This window comes from Palaemon carinicauda, chromosome 43, assembly GCF_036898095.1.
Source record: "Palaemon carinicauda isolate YSFRI2023 chromosome 43, ASM3689809v2, whole genome shotgun sequence".
NCBI lineage: Eukaryota > Metazoa > Arthropoda > Malacostraca > Decapoda > Palaemonidae > Palaemon > Palaemon carinicauda.
The window spans coordinates 22,052,350-22,070,197 of NC_090767.1; the positions used below are offsets into that span (position 1 = coordinate 22,052,350).

General features: G+C 37.8%; 2 long non-coding RNA genes across 2 annotated transcripts in view; one reads left to right on the plus strand and one right to left on the minus strand.

The window, feature by feature from the left end:
• Positions 1-17,848, plus strand: part of LOC137633645 (uncharacterized) — a 191,943-nt gene that overhangs the window by 40,204 nt on the left and 133,891 nt on the right. The window lies entirely within an intron of this gene.
• The window catches only part of LOC137633641 (uncharacterized), a 187,465-nt gene continuing 171,598 nt past the window's right edge, over positions 1,982-17,848 (minus strand). Inside the window, exon 3 of the long non-coding RNA XR_011042328.1 lies at positions 1,982-2,136. This is a non-coding gene — a long non-coding RNA (uncharacterized lncRNA). The remainder of the gene's footprint in view (positions 2,137-17,848) is intronic.

The following is a 17,848-nucleotide window of genomic DNA, read 5'->3' on the forward strand; positions in this document are numbered from 1 at the left end:
ATTTCCCAAATAAAAAGTTCCTTTATTAGAATTAAAACCATTAAGCTAAGAAAGAATGAACAAAACGCTAGAAACGGTTACTCTTACTGCAACGTGACACCGTGAAAATTCTCTCTCTATCGTAACGATAGAGTGCAAGTTGAACGTTCTGAACGTCAACAACTGCAGAGACAAAACAAAACGTTAGTTCAACTTTGAAAACAGTACGAGACTATCAAAGAAATTCTTTCAAAAACATTAAAATAGCAAAATATGTTAACAGGTAAAACCGAAATGACGGGCTCAATGTTAATTAACTTCGGTACCAAGAAAAGACCGCCTACTATTAGGAAAGGTCGAAAATAAACAAATATAAAAATTAATTTTAATAAGTTTATAATAAAAGGAAGTTAATCGAAGAGGCCTATAAAAGGCGGAGAGATATAAAAAAAATCTATAACTTTTGTTAAGCAAAATTAAGAAAGAGAGTCTATACTCTCTTAGACACCAACACTTCCGTCTAAGGGAAGGGTCGGCCATTTAAAGGTGAAAGAGAGTTCATACTCTCTTCGTCACCATAATTAAATTAAATCCAAAAGCTAACTAAGCTAATATAGAAGTTTCTAGTATAGCGAATAGCTGCAAATTTTAGAGAAATACTTCACCAAACCGTGAACAATACTCCAAAATCATAAGCGTATCCAAGAACGTCTTGCCGGAAGCACGACAGAGGAAAAAGTGAGGTGGCGTCAACAACAAGTACTGTAGTACCTGGCCACAGGTGGCGCTTGTGAGTACACCCCCTTCTAGTATAGTGATAGCTGGCGTATCCCTCCCGTAGAATTCTGTCGGGCAACGGAGTTGACAGCTACATGATTATCGGGTAAGTTTAATATTGAAAAATTAATATTTCCTATATAAACTATAAAAACTTTAAAAACAAGTGGAAGAGAAATAAAATAGAAGTGTGAGACCGAGTGTACCCTCAAGCAAGAGAACTCTACAGTTCGGTTGATTTTTGGGGGAGCTTTTTTGGCAAACTTTGATGATTAGTTTTATTAATTGGCCTCCTCTTTTTTGTAAAGTCGAGATAAATTGGCACACATAGTTAATCTAAGTTTTAAATCACATGATTACCCTGAGCAAGTAGAACCCAACAGATGGTATCTGTGCAACCCTATCAGTCTAGGGTGGTGAAGAGCAACGAAAACGTCTAATTATCTATTGGTAAACATCAATTGGAATAAGCTGACGTCTACATAGGACCAACCTTCCCCTTTCTCATATATTGCCTGCGAATGAATCTACTCTATGATAACACTAGAAAAGCACTCAGGGTGCAAACCTCCGCCACAGTAGCTTATTTCTCAAAACCAGCTTGCCTTTCCAAGAACCAATTTAGACTGAAGGCGTATTTGAAGTGTGTGAAAACCATATGTGAACTTGGGGTTGAGGATAGGGTTAATTCAGCTGACCTTGACCTTTGACCTAGGACTTTCAAAATTAGATCAATTCAACGTCTCGATATAAAAATGAATCCGTAAAAGTTGTTCACAGACAAACGGACAAAAAGGGACAAAAACATAACCTCCTCCCAACTTCATTGGCAGAGGTACAAACGCGGGGACGATCACAGCCAAATTCTAACTACTTCTAAGTCAGCCCATTTCTGAAATATCCCGTAATTTTCATAAAAATTCACATGTAACTTTTTGAGTTACGCTGGTGATAGACAGAGCTATGAACATAACATTTTTTATTTGAAATTAAAAAAACTATTTCTCGACTTTTGAAGCTAAACGTTGTAGGCATGCGAGTTAGGTTCAGCTCATTCTACAATAAAATTTAACAATCGGCATATAAGACAGATTCTTGGAACCTATTTGTTCTTAAGTTAGGACTTCTGTTCTCTAAGACTGAGGAAAAATCACAAATTATCAAATAATATAAATGATCCAGAGAGTTATTTTCTCTACCTATTAACCGAGAGACAAACCTTTATATGGCTGTAGAAACCGTTAGAACAGGGAGTGCGCTATCCCGATGGAGGAGCCCAAGGCTGAGGCTCGGAGAGAAACAGACCCTTCTCCCAACAGAGACTTATTACAGGTCGCCTACATTGCCTCTGTCCTCGACTCATCCTGCATCGTAGGTCACCTGCAAATTGAAAATCTTATATAATCAATTGCAATTTTGATTTATTACAGGAACCGATACAATTTGATTAACTATTATAAAATAGGTCATACTGGTATCACCTAAACCTGGATTTAAAAATATATAATAAGAATGCGGAAAATCACTAATATTAACCATAAGTGAATCGGCAAATACATTTTATACACAAATAAATTTACTTCAGTTTACATGACAGTTTTGCCAACTTACAAAATTAAATTATACATACAAATATAAAAACAACATATATGAAAATTTATATAACTTTTAGAGTTGCTTTTTAAACGAGGAGCACTCAGTGAAGTGCAGACCTCAGCCACGGCACCTTATTTCTCGACCTTGACCTTTGACCTTAACATGTATTAATTGGCATTGATTTCAATACACTCAAATATGAACCAAGTTTGAAGTCTCTGTGGCAACGACGTCCAAACTTCTGGCTGATTACGTGAATTGAACATTTTGCTCGACTGTGACCCTGACCTTTGACCTTGCCCTTTCAAAATTTGTTAATTTCCAGCTTTTAACATAAAATTTAATCCCTGCAAGTTTTATTACAATTAAAATTGTAGCCAGAAATCTGTTCACAAACAAACACAAACGGGTTAAAACATAACCGCCTTCCAACTTTGTTGGCGGCGGTATATATAAAAATGACAGATATTGGAAAAATTCATTAAACTTTAAGCGTTGCTTTTTAAAACTACAAAGGCTAGTATTCCAATGGCTATTTTCTCTTAGCTTAAAATGCACCAACTCATTAAAATATTGCATCGGTACTAACGAATAAAAATCCCTTCTGGCCTGATTTTACGGACTATCCTGCATGAAGATAACTATTAACTATTATTATTAAATGCTAAGCTACAACCCTAGTTGGAAAAGCAGGATGCTATAAGCCCAAGGGCCCCTACAGGGAAAATAGCCCAGTGAGGAAAGGAAACAAAGAAAAATAAAATATTTTAAGTATAGTAACATTAAAATAAATATTTCCTATAAAAACAAGAGGAAGAGAAACGAGATAGAAGAGTGCCCGAGTGTACCCTCAAGCAAGAGAACTCTAACCCAAGACAGTGGAAGACCATGGTACAGAGGCTATGGCACTACCCAAGACTAGGGAACAATGGTTTGATTTTGGAGTGTCCTTCTCCTAGAAGAGCTGCATACCATAGCTGAAGATATAATAATACTTACTAATATACTCTTCCCCATTTTAAAAAATGCTGTTTACAGAATATTATAATTCAGTACAGACAAAAATACTTATAAAAAAAAACATTTCGTATTTGCGAATGTTCAATTTGCCTAACTATAACTAAAAAAAACTGTTGGATCACAATCGATTAAAGTTCTTATATACATAAATAGGTTTGATATATTTCTATATGTCTTTTTACCAGTCTAGTTTGATTTAATAAAACGTATTAGACTTTTAAACTTGAAATGTTAAATGAATTATATCACAAATTTGTATTTTTCCCAACTTTACTAACTAAAGTTCTTTAGTAAGAATGGACTTATAGCATCCTGCTTTCCCAACCAGGGTTGTAGCTTAGCGAGAAATAATAATGCGAAGGATGTACGAGATGGAATACTGTTAGCACGAGTTCCGGTACCCCATACTGAAAATTCCTCGAGTTCTCGGTACTGTTCATCCTGTGAAACCATGCGAATCGATTGGCCTAAGTATCGAGACAATAAAACAGATAGTTCATACTTTGCTTGAGTTATTCCTTCCTACTCCTCATCTAGGGTAGGAGCATGATTCCTTCCTACTCCTCATCTATGGTAGGAGCATGAGTCCTTCCTACTCCTCATCTATGGCAGGAGCATGATTCCTTCCTACTCCTCATCTATGGTAGGAGCATGATTCCTTCCTACACCTCATCTATGGTAGGAGCATAATTCCTTCCTACTCCTCATCTATGGTAGGAGCATGATTCCTTCCTACTCCTCATCTATGGTAGGAGCATGATTCCTTCCTACTCCTCATCTATGGTAGGAGCATTATGAAGCAATAGGATCAGAGGTGATAAACCCCAAACATGAGTGTACACTCTGATCCGTGGTTCTCAATTGTAAGGTTCTAAATCTCAGTAAGCGGTCGAAGAGTTCCCCAATCATTATTATTTCTATTATTACTTGCTAAGCTACAACCCTAGTTGGAAAAGCAGGATGCTATAACCCCAGGGGCTCCAACAAGGTAAAATAGCCCAGCGAGGAAAGGAAACAAGAAAAAATAAAATAATTTAAGAACATTACCATCAAAATAAATATCTCCTCTGCAAATTATAAAAACTAACAAAACAAGAACAGAAATAAGATAAAATAGTGTGCCCAAGTGTACCCTCAAGCAAGAGAACTTGCGGCCAACTTATGTAATAGCAACAGACATCCGATACCATGAGAAAACGCCAATCGTCGAGCAAACAGAATCAGAATTTCCCCCAAAGACAAAACACAAATGGCTAAGCATTACCTATAAGAAAAATATTAAAAATCTGGTAGCACCTGGAGTAAGTCTGTAGTCTAAGAGGGGGCAAGAACCGTGTGCCTACGCATCAAACTGATTAGCGGGGCGTGGCACTCAGTTGTTCGTCATTAACAGACAAACGCCTAGTTGTATAATTTGACAGCCGAAGTGATAACTCCACGATAAAACTCATTTTATATTAATGTGAATAAAAATAAATTGACCATATATTAACCAAGTTTAAATCATGAACCAATCAATACTTATAAACTCTCTATGGAAAGGATTTTATTTTTATAGTTTTATGATAATCTACTTATAGGCAGTAGGTTGGCCAGGCCACCAGCCAGCCGTTGAGATAATACTACTAGAGTTATGGGGTCCTTTGACTGGCCAGACAGTACTACATTGGATCTTTCTCTCTAGTTACGATTCTTTCCCTTTGCCTACACAGACACCGAATAGTCTGGCCTATTCTCTACAGAATCTCTTCTGTCCTCATACACCTCACAACACTGAGATTACCAAACAATTCTTCTTCTCCCAAGGGGTTAACTACTGCACTGTAATTATTCAGTGGCAACTTTCCTCTTCGTAAGGGTAGAAGAGAGACTTTAGCTATGGTAAGCAGCTCTTCTAGGAGGAGGACATTGCAAAATCAAACCATTGTTCTCTAATTTTTGGTAGTGCCATAGCCATGGTGTTCCGCTAACTTGGGTTAGAGCTCTCTTGCTTGAGGGTACACTCGGGCACACTATTCTACCTGATTTCTCTTCTTGTTTTGTTAAAAGTTTTGATAGGTTATATAAATATTTATTTCAACGTTTTTACTGTTCTTAGAATATTTTATTTTTCCTTGTTTCCTTTCCTCATTGGGTTATTTTCCCTGTTGGGGCCCCTGGGCTTATAGCATCCTGCTTTTCCAACTAGGGTTGTAGCTTAGCATTTAATAATAATATACTCTCAAAATTACAACATGAACAATGCGTATGTGAACAATCTTCTATAAATAAAGAAACAATTAACGTCACCAGCAACCTGTTCAGATTTACAATAGCAGTAGTTAGCAAGAAATGCTTGCAGAGAGTAACGCAATATCTAACCCTTTAGAAATACGCTGAATAATTTATAAAACCACTTAAAAAACCCTAGTAGTTCTGAGGGTGGATATATCCTAATTAAATCAGTTTTCGAAAACTTAGTACTTCTATATCAATCAAGATAAGGGTCTTTGGCAAAGATATAACAGGGGTCTTAGTCTAGGGTAAGACCCTCACATACTGGGGTAGGTTAGGTAAGGGGAGATCTGATCGGTTTCATTGTAGTGTATTACAAGGCAATGTAACCTAGGAAAACAACTACTTTTTCTTATAGAAAAAATAACGCTCTCTTCGAAAATGACAATCGTTCCCGTCGCAAATTAATAGTTTCAGAAATATATATACATCTATATCCTCCAATAATGGGGGACCCCCAGAGGGAACTTGGGGTTTTGGGTGGGGAAAACATACTGAGGAATCGATATATAAACGTAAAACAAGCCTTTTCTTCTCTATACATTACCTTCTTGAAATTTTAATAACCGGAGGAAAATACAAAACAGTATATCTGGATAAACTTTGGAGGCGCCGTTACAAGGATTGTGTCATGAAAAAATACAGTAACCAGTGCTGCCAACGTCCAATGTAGATAAAATGTTATTTTGTGACCTGTCATACTACTATGCAAGGCTAGGTTAGGTGGGTTTGTGAGGTTCTGTGCCCTTTTTGTACTTTTTATATATTGGGTAAAACCTATATGGAGAAATTATTTAAAATACGTATGGAAATATCTATCATTGCTATTGTTAGTAATGTCAGCGTGCCGTTGGTAACTCTGTGTACCATACGTCAACGTTGGTAACACTGTGTATTATTGGTAACGTTGCTAAGGTTATCGTTCGCAGTACATTCGTAAGAGAAGTGACACCGTGCAACTTAAAGTTAGCCCAATTGGTTGATCTGTTTGTTTCCGATTGAAATGAACATCAAATTCCGTTAAATCACGTTATTTACTATAGGAAAACATATATTTTCTGTTCGAAATCTCACCCTGTAATACAATAAAAAATTACCGAGGAACATATCCAAGATGAGTAGATGAGGTTTATTTGCTAATTACTCAGGGGAAGCTTAGATATCCGCATGGGAGTCTTTGTATATTAGCGGCCAGTTCCTCCCGCATGCATTAAAAATGGGGACCAACTGACATAAACTTCGGCCCCCTAACCTAACCTACAAGCCATATCCTTACGTACTTATCTAACGGCGGGGGAGGGGCTAACGGCCCCCTGCGACCCCCCCCCCCTACACTGCCATCATACATACACACAGGTGATTGGAAATCAATGATGGGTGCATTTGTAGACTAGTGGACATAGGCTCAAATAAGAGAAAATTGGATTCCTATTTTATCAAATACAAGATATAGGGCCCAATCTAATATACCATCCACTTAATTTCCTTAATTTTGTCTATTATGGCAAGATATTACGGCCACCAGACTATTTACTTCATTGGGTGGATGAGCCCACTGTTCTACAAATTACCTTAATGGCCTTATTTTTGCCGTGAAATTGGTTTGGAACAAGATAATGTCAACCATAATTTATATATTTGTTTTATAATAAGACCTTATTTTATACATATTCGTAGATTACAATTAAAATAAACCACACAATATAAGAATTTCATAATATAAGGCTATAATAAAAAAAAGGTTTTTAACCAAAACTTGTCCGAACTTTTCAACTCGTTCAAAAATCCCTTAAATAATCTTTTAATAGGACAAATCCTGAGATATTTATGAAGTTAAGGATTCTAACTTAAAATTAAAGTTATATTCTCACTCACCATCCTCATATATAGTTCGAAATAACGGGAAATATTTGTTTTTTTTTAAGGAGAGAAAGGACGTATTCAGTCCATCAGCCATTTTCCAAATTCAAAACAATAACAAAACTTCTTCTTCTTTCAATATTTAATCAGAGTCTAGAGCCTTAAACCCTTTCATGTTCCTCGTTGCTCACACCACAATTCTATGATTGATTGATTGATTTGAAGTTCTCTGGCATCCTGACAACAATTTTATGATTATAGGCAGATTAATGGATGTGTAGGTGTATATTTAACATCATATATACCTAATATTATACACTTATTCCTAGTTCTAATTGCTCACTCCTCAAAATAAGTTTGCGGGCACTATATCCCCTTACAAATAAGTGTAAAGTTTCTTAGCTTATTCATATTATTGTAATTAAGCTTATTTTACTTATACCATAAATAAATTAATGATGAAATTCTTAATATTTACTTTTATCCCAATCTATCTTGAAATCAGATACGATAACACCTTGGTATTACCGGTTTTAGCAACTTACTGTGGCTAGTTTGGACTTTTTAAATTCTCCTTTCATTTGCATTGCCCTCCTTATAAATGGTACCAGATCCATGCTAGGATTTTGTAACCTACTTATACTTATGTCTAGTTTCATTAAATGTCCTAATTTTGGGCGTGAAAATAAATATTCAGTCGTACCTTTTCCAACTTTGCACAGGTCACATAAATTATCTGCATATTTTCCCCTGAAAATTTGCTTTTAAATTGAGCATATTTAATCTTGTCTTCATTACAGGGGTGGCTTTATCCATATCCATTCATCCAATAGAGTCCTTAAGGTACACTAATAGATGTGTAGGTGTACACTTACCATCATGTATACCTAACATTATACAAGATTCTTTAATACAATCCTTCAAGGTTCACGCATAACTTATATACACTTTTTAAGGTGTCCTCAAAACCATATATATAAGTGGGGTCCTAATAGTATTCCAAATAATCCTGAATACTGAGCAAAACCCGCGGCAAGGTGTTCAAAAGTCTTATCCTCCAGATCACTTTCATCAAGGCTGATGTCCCCTTCCCCTTTGTCACACTCTTCGTACTTGATGGCCTTCTATTTCGCTGATCGCCGCGGCACTCTTCTCGGCGCCACATCTGAAACGTTCATCGCGCACGCTTCGGGAGTCGTCGAGCGACTGCTTCCCGCCGATATGCTTTCCTCTTCAAGATCGGATCCCGAATGATTTCCTTTGACATTTTTACGCTGCTGTTTTTTTTTCTTGAAAACCTTGAAATGAGGACTGTTTAGCACGGTGCTTAATGAAGACATGAACTTCAAGCACGAGGGTTTGGAGCCTTCTTCGCACTCGCTGTCGTCGCTCAGGTTAGGAGCCGCGTTTGCAGACTGTCCCCCACTTTAAAATGGCTCTAATTTTCTCCTGCGTCAGTTTTGTCCAGTGTTGCCAAACCCGCGGTTTACCCGCCCAATTGGGCTACTTTTGAACACCTTGCCGCGGGTTATAAAATGGTACCGCTACTTGCCTGAAATTGGGCTACTTTGGAATAAACAAACCGCGGCGCCAATAGATTGTTTAAATTGTTTTTACATATGCGATCAATATATCCAAAACGACTTTGTTTCCGATTTGTAAGGAAAATTGGGTCAAGGCTATTAAGTATACTGATAATATCATAAAGGAAGACATGATAAATGACGTCTGTATTAATTAATTCATCGAATCTTTTGTGACAGAACTAACTTCATCGGACGAAGAGTCACCATAACCACGTTTGCTAACTGAACCTTTGTTATAAAAACTTTTTTTCCATTAATTGAATAAATTCTAAAACAATACAATCACCAACGTAAATATACTATATGAAACTTAGTTGATTAAATCCTTTTATGATTATGTTGAATGAACAACAAATCTCTTTTAGTTTGCTCATTTTAATTTTGTTAAATGTCATTCAACTAGTATTTAATTTTGCAAAAAAATATATACAGCTTTATTTTCTGTGTATTTGAATACAAATTATGTAAATTTTTCGTTATCATACTCTTCTACAAAAGCTTAGTTGATTGATTTCGATCCCCGCCCCACTAATCTATTTCTATAGTATATAATATCAATAGTTTTTAGTACCAATTTAATGATGGCTAAGTTACTAAAATTGGGCTCCTTTTGAAGCAACTGCCGCTACTTTTGAGGATTTGCACCGCAGTTTGGATGTCAAGTTAATTGGCAACCCTGATTATGAAGGGCATTGGTACTAGACTTTTCGAGTGATCAATATTATCAGGCAGAGCATCATTTACTCTACCGTTTAAAAATGAAAGAAATATCAAGTAAAACATTAGTATAGATTTTATGTTTAATTTTGTACTCTTACAAATAACTGCTGATTTTAAATTAGAAAGTAACATTTCTATGTTACATAAAGCTCATAAATTAATAATTCATGCAATCATTAATTTAACTCTTTTTTCAAACAGTTTTTAAATTAATCCTTATTTTTTCTATATCTGAAATGTCTATATTTGAATTTTTCAATGTGTAGATTGACCATGGCAGCAGCCACACATTGAGATACCACCGCTAGAGAGTTATTGGGTCCTTTGACTGGGCAGACAATACTACATTGGATCCTTTTCTCTGGTTACGGCACAATAACAACCAAACAATTGTTTTGTTTGTATGGAAGGATTGCCTTAACTACCTATAATATGCTCAGTATAATAATATACTGTAGTTGTGTGCTTAAGTGAAATCAGTCATAGCTCAGCCTTCAAAGAGGAAGGACGTCTCAGCTAGCCCAAGAATCGGCTTACCTGGCACAGGGGACACCAGGCTCCCTCGCCTTGCCTACCATGAGCTCTTACAGCCTGACATTCATCTGTAATACCATCTACAAATCCAATGACCTCCCCTGCCAGGGCTTCTGTCCACCAGATTCCGAGGAAAGGTGCATTCCATGTCACAGATACTCTTATTCAAGAGATTATGTATGGGGCCATATCACTCTCAAATTGAATATTGAAGTGGACTTTAAAGCCTGCCATCATCAGATCTATTGTTGGTGTGATAATTGCACTCTATTCCATGATGCACTCTTCCTGAAGATGACTCATAGAAGGGACCTGCCTCTCTACAAGAGCAGAATTTTCCAAAGGAGGAATTCAGATATTATAGATAAAACCAGCAGAGAAGAAAGTTTTTACATGCAGGAAGGTTGGTTTGGAAATGCTATCCTCCCACCTTCAAGCAAAAAGAAGAAGACCAGGTCTACAATAGCCTGTGTCAGTGCCAAAAATGTCAAACCATTGCAGGCTGAGCTTTCCCTGGAAGACTCGCCTACTCCCAGCCACAGCCTGCCTCTAGCCTAACTCTGGCTTCATCGGACCAACCGGCTACCAGCTTGGACCAAGAAATACCCAATGCAGCTACTCCAAACCCAGCTCCTGCCCAACTGAAATCCAGCCCACCTTCCTCTGCTGCGGAAAACTGACGAACCCACTGAAAATGTTACGCTCGACTCTGATGGGATTCACCACCGTGACTGTAACTGCACAGTATGTCTCACCCAGCCGTTGGATGAAGCCACTGCAACAATCCCAAGCTCTTTGCCAGTCGCTGCACCTTTGCCCAAGTTCAAGGTCCAGCCCACTGAAGGAAAACCTTCCTATGCCGCAGTTCCTGCCCTCGCTTCTGCCAACTATTAATCAAATTTCTCAACTCAACCAAACCGCAAAAGGGAGCTCATTCTCACCCCCAAGAATCAGGAGAATGTCAGTTTCCTCCTGGAAGAAAGCTCAATGGAGTTTCTAAATCTGGCCAAGAAGCAGCGCAAAGTCGTCGTCTCCAGATACCCAATCTCCATGCCGCTAGATATAGCCACCTCTGTCAACTACATCGCAAAGATCAAGATGAAGTTCCTGTCAACAACATAATCGCCACAGTCAATGGGACCAAACCCCCTACCCTCGACTTAGGAATATGGGTCACCTTCCCCATCACTGACTACATTCCTGAGCTGCTTCGGTGCTACCATTGTCAATGTTATGGTCATCACCATGAGCACTGTGGAGGACCCAATATTTGCGGAGTCTGCAGCTGACGCCACCCCTCATAAGAATGCATAGATGCCCACAAGCGAGGTAAAGCCACCTAGCCGAGATGTCCAAACTGCTCTCGCTCCCACCATGCATGGAACAAGAGGTGCTCTGAGCACCTAAAGAGGTTTGCAGCCATGCAAGGCACTCATATAGTCAACACACCTAAACCGCAGAGAATCCCTAGACAGAGACGCCACCATCCACTCGCTGTCACTCCAGATCCTGTCATCCGAACCACCTCCACTCTTGATCCGGCCACCGTGGCTACTACCGTTCCTGACCCTGTCATCCAGAGAGCTCCAGTGCCCTCACTTCATCCAAATCCTTCCCCGTCCCAATCCTCCTATTCAATCACCCACCAGCTAAACACCCTTTCCTTGCAAGACCTAATCCCAATTGCCATCCACCTTTTCACCCGGGTCTCATCCCTTCGAAATGTCCCGGATCCCCTTCAGACCTCAAGTCACATCCTCCCTTTCACCCCAAACCAACCTCACTGCCTCACAATCCCTACAGCAGGGATAATTTCTTTCACTTACAACTGGTCCTTTCCTCTACTACTAATTGTCCTTCTCTCCTCTCCCAGTCTCTCTTACTCACTGGGACTTGATTCTATACCACTATTCTCTGCAGCTAAAGCCTTCCCTTACGGCTCTGAATCGGATCGATTTTGGGTGCTCGTAGGTAGAGCTCCACACCCGTGCGGAGCAGAGGCACTCATTGAGTGTCCTCATATATCTATTTTGATTCAATGCTCCGGGGGTAGAGCAGAAGACCTCTTTGAGTGTCCTTATATAATTACTTTGACACAACGCTCTAAGTGCAGAGCAATAAAACACTACACATCCTTATTAACTGATGTGACTTGGGAGAAACTTCTGGGCCCAATCTATGGCAAGCGAGTGATAATAAAAACAAAAATTAATCCAATATATTGAAGCGAAAACATATTGATAACAAGGATTGTTTACATCTTTGCCAAGAGATGATATGTTTACATATTCATTAAGGACGAAGATGTAAAGTTGTAAGCTTTGTTAAAACTCACCTATTGTTCAATTTTTATACTTTCTTCAACAGAAATACAGCTTATTTCATAAACTAAAACAAATATTTCAGCAATAATTCTTTCTCTTAGGAAATATGAAATATCCTTCAATAGCATACCTTAATAATGAGGGAGTTATTTGATCCTAAAATTGAGGTTAACGACGGCAGACCACGCACGGTTAATCACTTGCTTTAGAAAGTATAAACATAATAATGGAAAATATTATAATTTGCTGTTTTTATTTACAAATACGCTACAATTAAGTGAAACACCAATTTAATTAAAATTCGGTTTATTTCATAGTTGTCATTTTTCACTACAGTAAATGGATATACAGTATACAGCGATGGGTGAAATGAGCTGGGTGGGGGAAGAGGTAAATGGGGTAAGGTACGTACAGTGTATGGGATTTGAGGCAACAGGCACAGTGTAAACCCGGACGTCGGACGTCGGATGCCGTCCAGGAGAATAGAAAATCGCTTGTATCACCGGGAAAGACGCGAAAATACACCTCTTTTTTGTGACTGGTAATGTTCACTGATACTTTCTGAATAAATATTCGAAAAATATTGGTTTATTTTCATGTTATTGAGAATAATCTCATTCGGACGTCAACATTACACTATCTAACTGCCCGCTATTTTACCCAGTTAGTGTAATGTTGACGTCCGATTGAGATTATTCTCAATAACATGAAAATAAACCAATATTTTTCGAACATTTATTCAGAAAATAACAGAAAGTATCAGTGAACATTACCAGTCACAAAAAAAGAGGTGTATTTTCGAGTCTTTCCCGGTGATACAAGCGATTTTCTATTCTCCCGGACGGCATCCGACGTCTGGATTTTACACTATGCCGGGATTTGAAATCTTCGATCTATAAAAATCCTTAATTGTGAATGTGGTTTATTATTCAACAGGTATTGCGGTTATCTCTGCCGCGTGTAGGTGAAATTGCGTAAAAAGAGGGCTGACTGTGCACAATATACACATGATAACCAAATGGAAAAAGTATACTGTTGGTGCAAGTGGCGTGAAATTGAAGTATAATTACAAATTCTATGGTTTTGATTTTACTGGCAGCGATGGCTATAATTCCTCTTCTACTAAACCCAGTGATTCAGTGTAGACTTTAGATTCCAGAGTCCTCAAAGATAATCATATCAGCCTAGGTGTACAGGAATGAATGAATGTAAAACTATTACACTTCTATCTCATCCATTACTATTAGGAGGAGTAATAAATACTCTTTCCTTTTCTAAAGATATTCTACTGTCTTTAACAATATTGAAGAATAAGAGGATTACAAATAGATTTTTTTTTACATACTATCACAATGTACTGCAAACTTTAAATCTGAAAGTAATATTTTTATGTCATATGAAGCTAATAAGACAATAAATACTTAAATTATCAATTTTATTAGTCTGACAAATTGTTTTTAAATAAACAACCAATTTTTTTCTATAACTGGAAATGTTTTTATTTGAATTAATCGGTTGGTTTAGTACGAGACACCACACCACTCCGCAACTTGGAACACTGCTGGTCACTGAACTATGTACAATTATCTATTCAAAAAGGAATTTTGACTTAGGAAAAATCTATTTTAGGGTGAGATGGCGGCCATGTCGTCCTGATGGAAGTTCCCTCCAGCAGCTTCCTACTCTATAATATTTCTGCGATTGATATTATAAGAGAATTACCCTCAGGTATCACGGGGTTCTAACCTTCGGACTGCAACTGCACAGATTGCCTTACGACACTCCAGCAAGAGGCCATTGCTATTGCAGAGAACATCCCAGCTACACAGTCATAGGAAGCCTCTGCCAAAGTTTCGGCTCTCACATATTGACAACGAACTCTCCTACGCCTCTGTTGCTGCCATGGCTGCTAAGCCAGGCATGCAACTCACTGCAAGACCCAACAGGAAAGGTGATCTTATCATCTACCCCAAGGATGTTGAGACAGCCAGATTCCTCCAGGAAGACCCAACTTTAACGCTGCTGGATCCTGCTTTTATCAGGAAGAAAGCTGTCATCACCAGGTATCCTGTGACGATGTCTATCACCATTGCAACATCGTGCAGCAACATTGACTGTGCTGTTTGCTGCACGAGCAAAGATAACGTTCCAGTTCGACGCCTCATTGCCACCTTCATCGGTCCAGCTCCCTCCAAACTGGACTTAGGAGTCTGGGGAGCTTTCCCCATCGAAGAATATATTCCTGAGGCCTTTCTATGCTATAGATGCCAACGTTTTGGCCATCACAAGGAAGAATGCAGAGGCCCCATCATCCATAATCTAAATTAACTCCTGGTTCTCATGATTAGTCAAGTCACCCGGTTCTAGCTTTGGTCTTCATTGGGTTACTTTGATAAACGAACATCTGAAAACTTATAGATTGAATTCTCAACATTCAAACTTCCTTTCATTTGAGTGTTTCTCTGTTGGTAATATAATCACCTTGGTACGGGGCAGATATACCCGAGCTAGTGAAGAAAGTAAATGAATTTACAGCAAAAGATTTTCTTTTTTATTTTGTTTTGAAGGTGAAGATTTCTATCATGATTTCCTCGGCACAGTGTAAAATCCGGACGTCGGACGTCGGACGTCGGACGCCAGATGCCGTTATCATTGTTGTAAATTTCTTGAAATTTTTTGTCTGTGATAAAACTTTTTACATTATTTTAATATTTACCTTTTCTTGATTGTGTTATTATTTCTTTCAATTGAGTAGCCTATATTTGCTTATATTTATGGTTATGGGAAATAATATGGTGTAGGGTGGTGGATTAGTTGGTTAGACTGTCAACTGCCTTCCCGTGGCTCTGACTGGACAACAGGCACAGGCTATTATAAAACGAATAAAAACAAATTGATTGATAAAATTTCAGTACATTTCAAGTGAAATAGTCTTCATTTCTTACATGTAGTATCCTGTGTCTGTCTAAAGTTGGCAACATTTTAATTGGTTAGTGGATCATACCAAACCTATTGGCAACTAAATGCAAGGTAAAGGGGGGTGGTAGGCCCTTTCACCTTAGGCTCTGTTGTTGTTGGGGTATTAAAGCCAACACTTGTTGTTGGCACGGGCCCCTTAGGCTCTTTACAGCCGGGTAAATTCTTATCTGTGACTGCTGATTAGCGACGTTTGGCTTTTATCCTAAAAGGGTAAAATAGCGGGCAGTTAAATAGTGTAATGTTGACGTCCGATTGAGATTATTCTCAATAACATGAAAATAAACCAATATTTTTCGAACATTTATTCATAAAATAACAGAAAGTATCAGTGAACATTACCAGTCACAAAAAAGAGGTGTATTTTCGCGTCTTTCCCGGTGATACAAGAGATTTTCTATTCTTCCGGACGGCATCCGACGTCCGACGTCCGGATTTTACACTGTGCCCTGGAAGGAGCTTAAGGAGGTCCTACGTCCCGAGTGACTGAGTCCTGGCGGGACAAGGTCAGTGAACAATGATTAGTGAACCTAAAGGGATCTACTCTACTTCGTTCCTAAGGGTGAGGCTATTTTTTCCCTTTGTAACTTCGTGTTGTTTTAATCGGTTTATATGTGTGTGTATTACCAGTCCACCGCAGGACAAAGGCCTCAGACATGTCCTTCCACTGAGTCTGTTTATAATCTTTCTACGCCAGTTTACGCCCGCAAACAGTTCGTCGATCCATCGTCTTCTCTTCCTTTCCCCCTGCTTCTTTTACAATCTGTAGGGACCCATTCTGTTGTTCTTAATGTCCATCTATTGTCTATCATCCTCATTAAATATCCTGCCATTTATTATACTTTATAATAGACTGAAAAGGCCAATAAACACATCAAATATATATAATTCTCTTATGCAAACCATAATGGAGTTCAGTAAATATATCAATTGTCTTTTGTACCTTACAAGCGTTTTACCGACATCTTTGCATAAATAAAAAAAACATATTCATCATGATCTCTTTTTTACTATTTTTTTTTTCTCTCCCAATTTTCATGAAATATTTTCAGGTCTTCTTCTGTTCCCCGTAATTACATAAAGAAAATCTATCTTATTGGTAAACAACTCAGTTTGTCTCGATAATTCATGCATTTATACATATTTCATGTGTTATTCACGTTAGATTTCGTGATTTCTATACACACACATACACACATTTCTAAGAAGTTTTTGTTCATGAGAGAGAGAGAGAGAGAGAGAGAGAGAGAGAGAGAGAGAGAGAGAGAGAGAGAGAGAGAGAGAGAGAGAGGACAGAGAGAGAGAGAGAGAGAGAGTGGTATGAGGCAATCCTACTCAAATGAATCATGTAATGACTCTCTCTCTCTCTCTCTCTCTCTCTCTCTCTCTCTCTCTCTCTCTCTCTCTCTCTCTCTCTCTCTCTCTCCTCTCTCTCTCTCCCACCTTCTTCTGGGAAGATTTGTATACATTAATACTTCATATATATTTATTTTAAGATGATATGAACTGAAAAAAATGTTTCGAGACGTATACACGCATATACGCACACATACGCATACAGTTTATTTTCATAAGTTAACTAAATTAGAACATTTTTTTCTAAAAAAGGCCTTAGCATAGATATGGCTTCGAACTTGATTTTTTCCCACTTTATTTCCTGCTCTTTTGGGAGATAAAGAGAGACTTGTGCAAAAATAAATCACGAATATTATAGAGAATTTTCAGAAAAAAATTAAAAGAAAATAATTTATCATTTACCAAGATCAACCGTCACAAGAAAAACTAGTCTCTCTCCGCACTTGCCATAGGCGAGAATTAAAAGACCAGAAAGTGTGAGAAGAAGAAATTTCTACTTTACATAGCGAGAAAGAGAATAAAAATACATATGTCTGTTTTAAGGTTCATTTATTTCTTAGCCTATTGATACTACTCTATTCTTTTATTATATGTTTAAAATATACTTCATTTTCATTACAGTTCTGCTGGCTATTTTGCAAAGTACAAATAAACATCTGACTAGGCCTATAGGAAATTTAAAGTTTTTATAACACGATTTTGAATATTACTTTAAAAAATGGTTGTCAAGATTTATCAAGTTTCAGTCCTTAGTTAAATATGTTGGCTTATATTAATCACACACTTTGATATAAGCCAGGAAAATCGTGCTTAAAATTAAAGTTAATTTTGACAAAAAATCCTTTG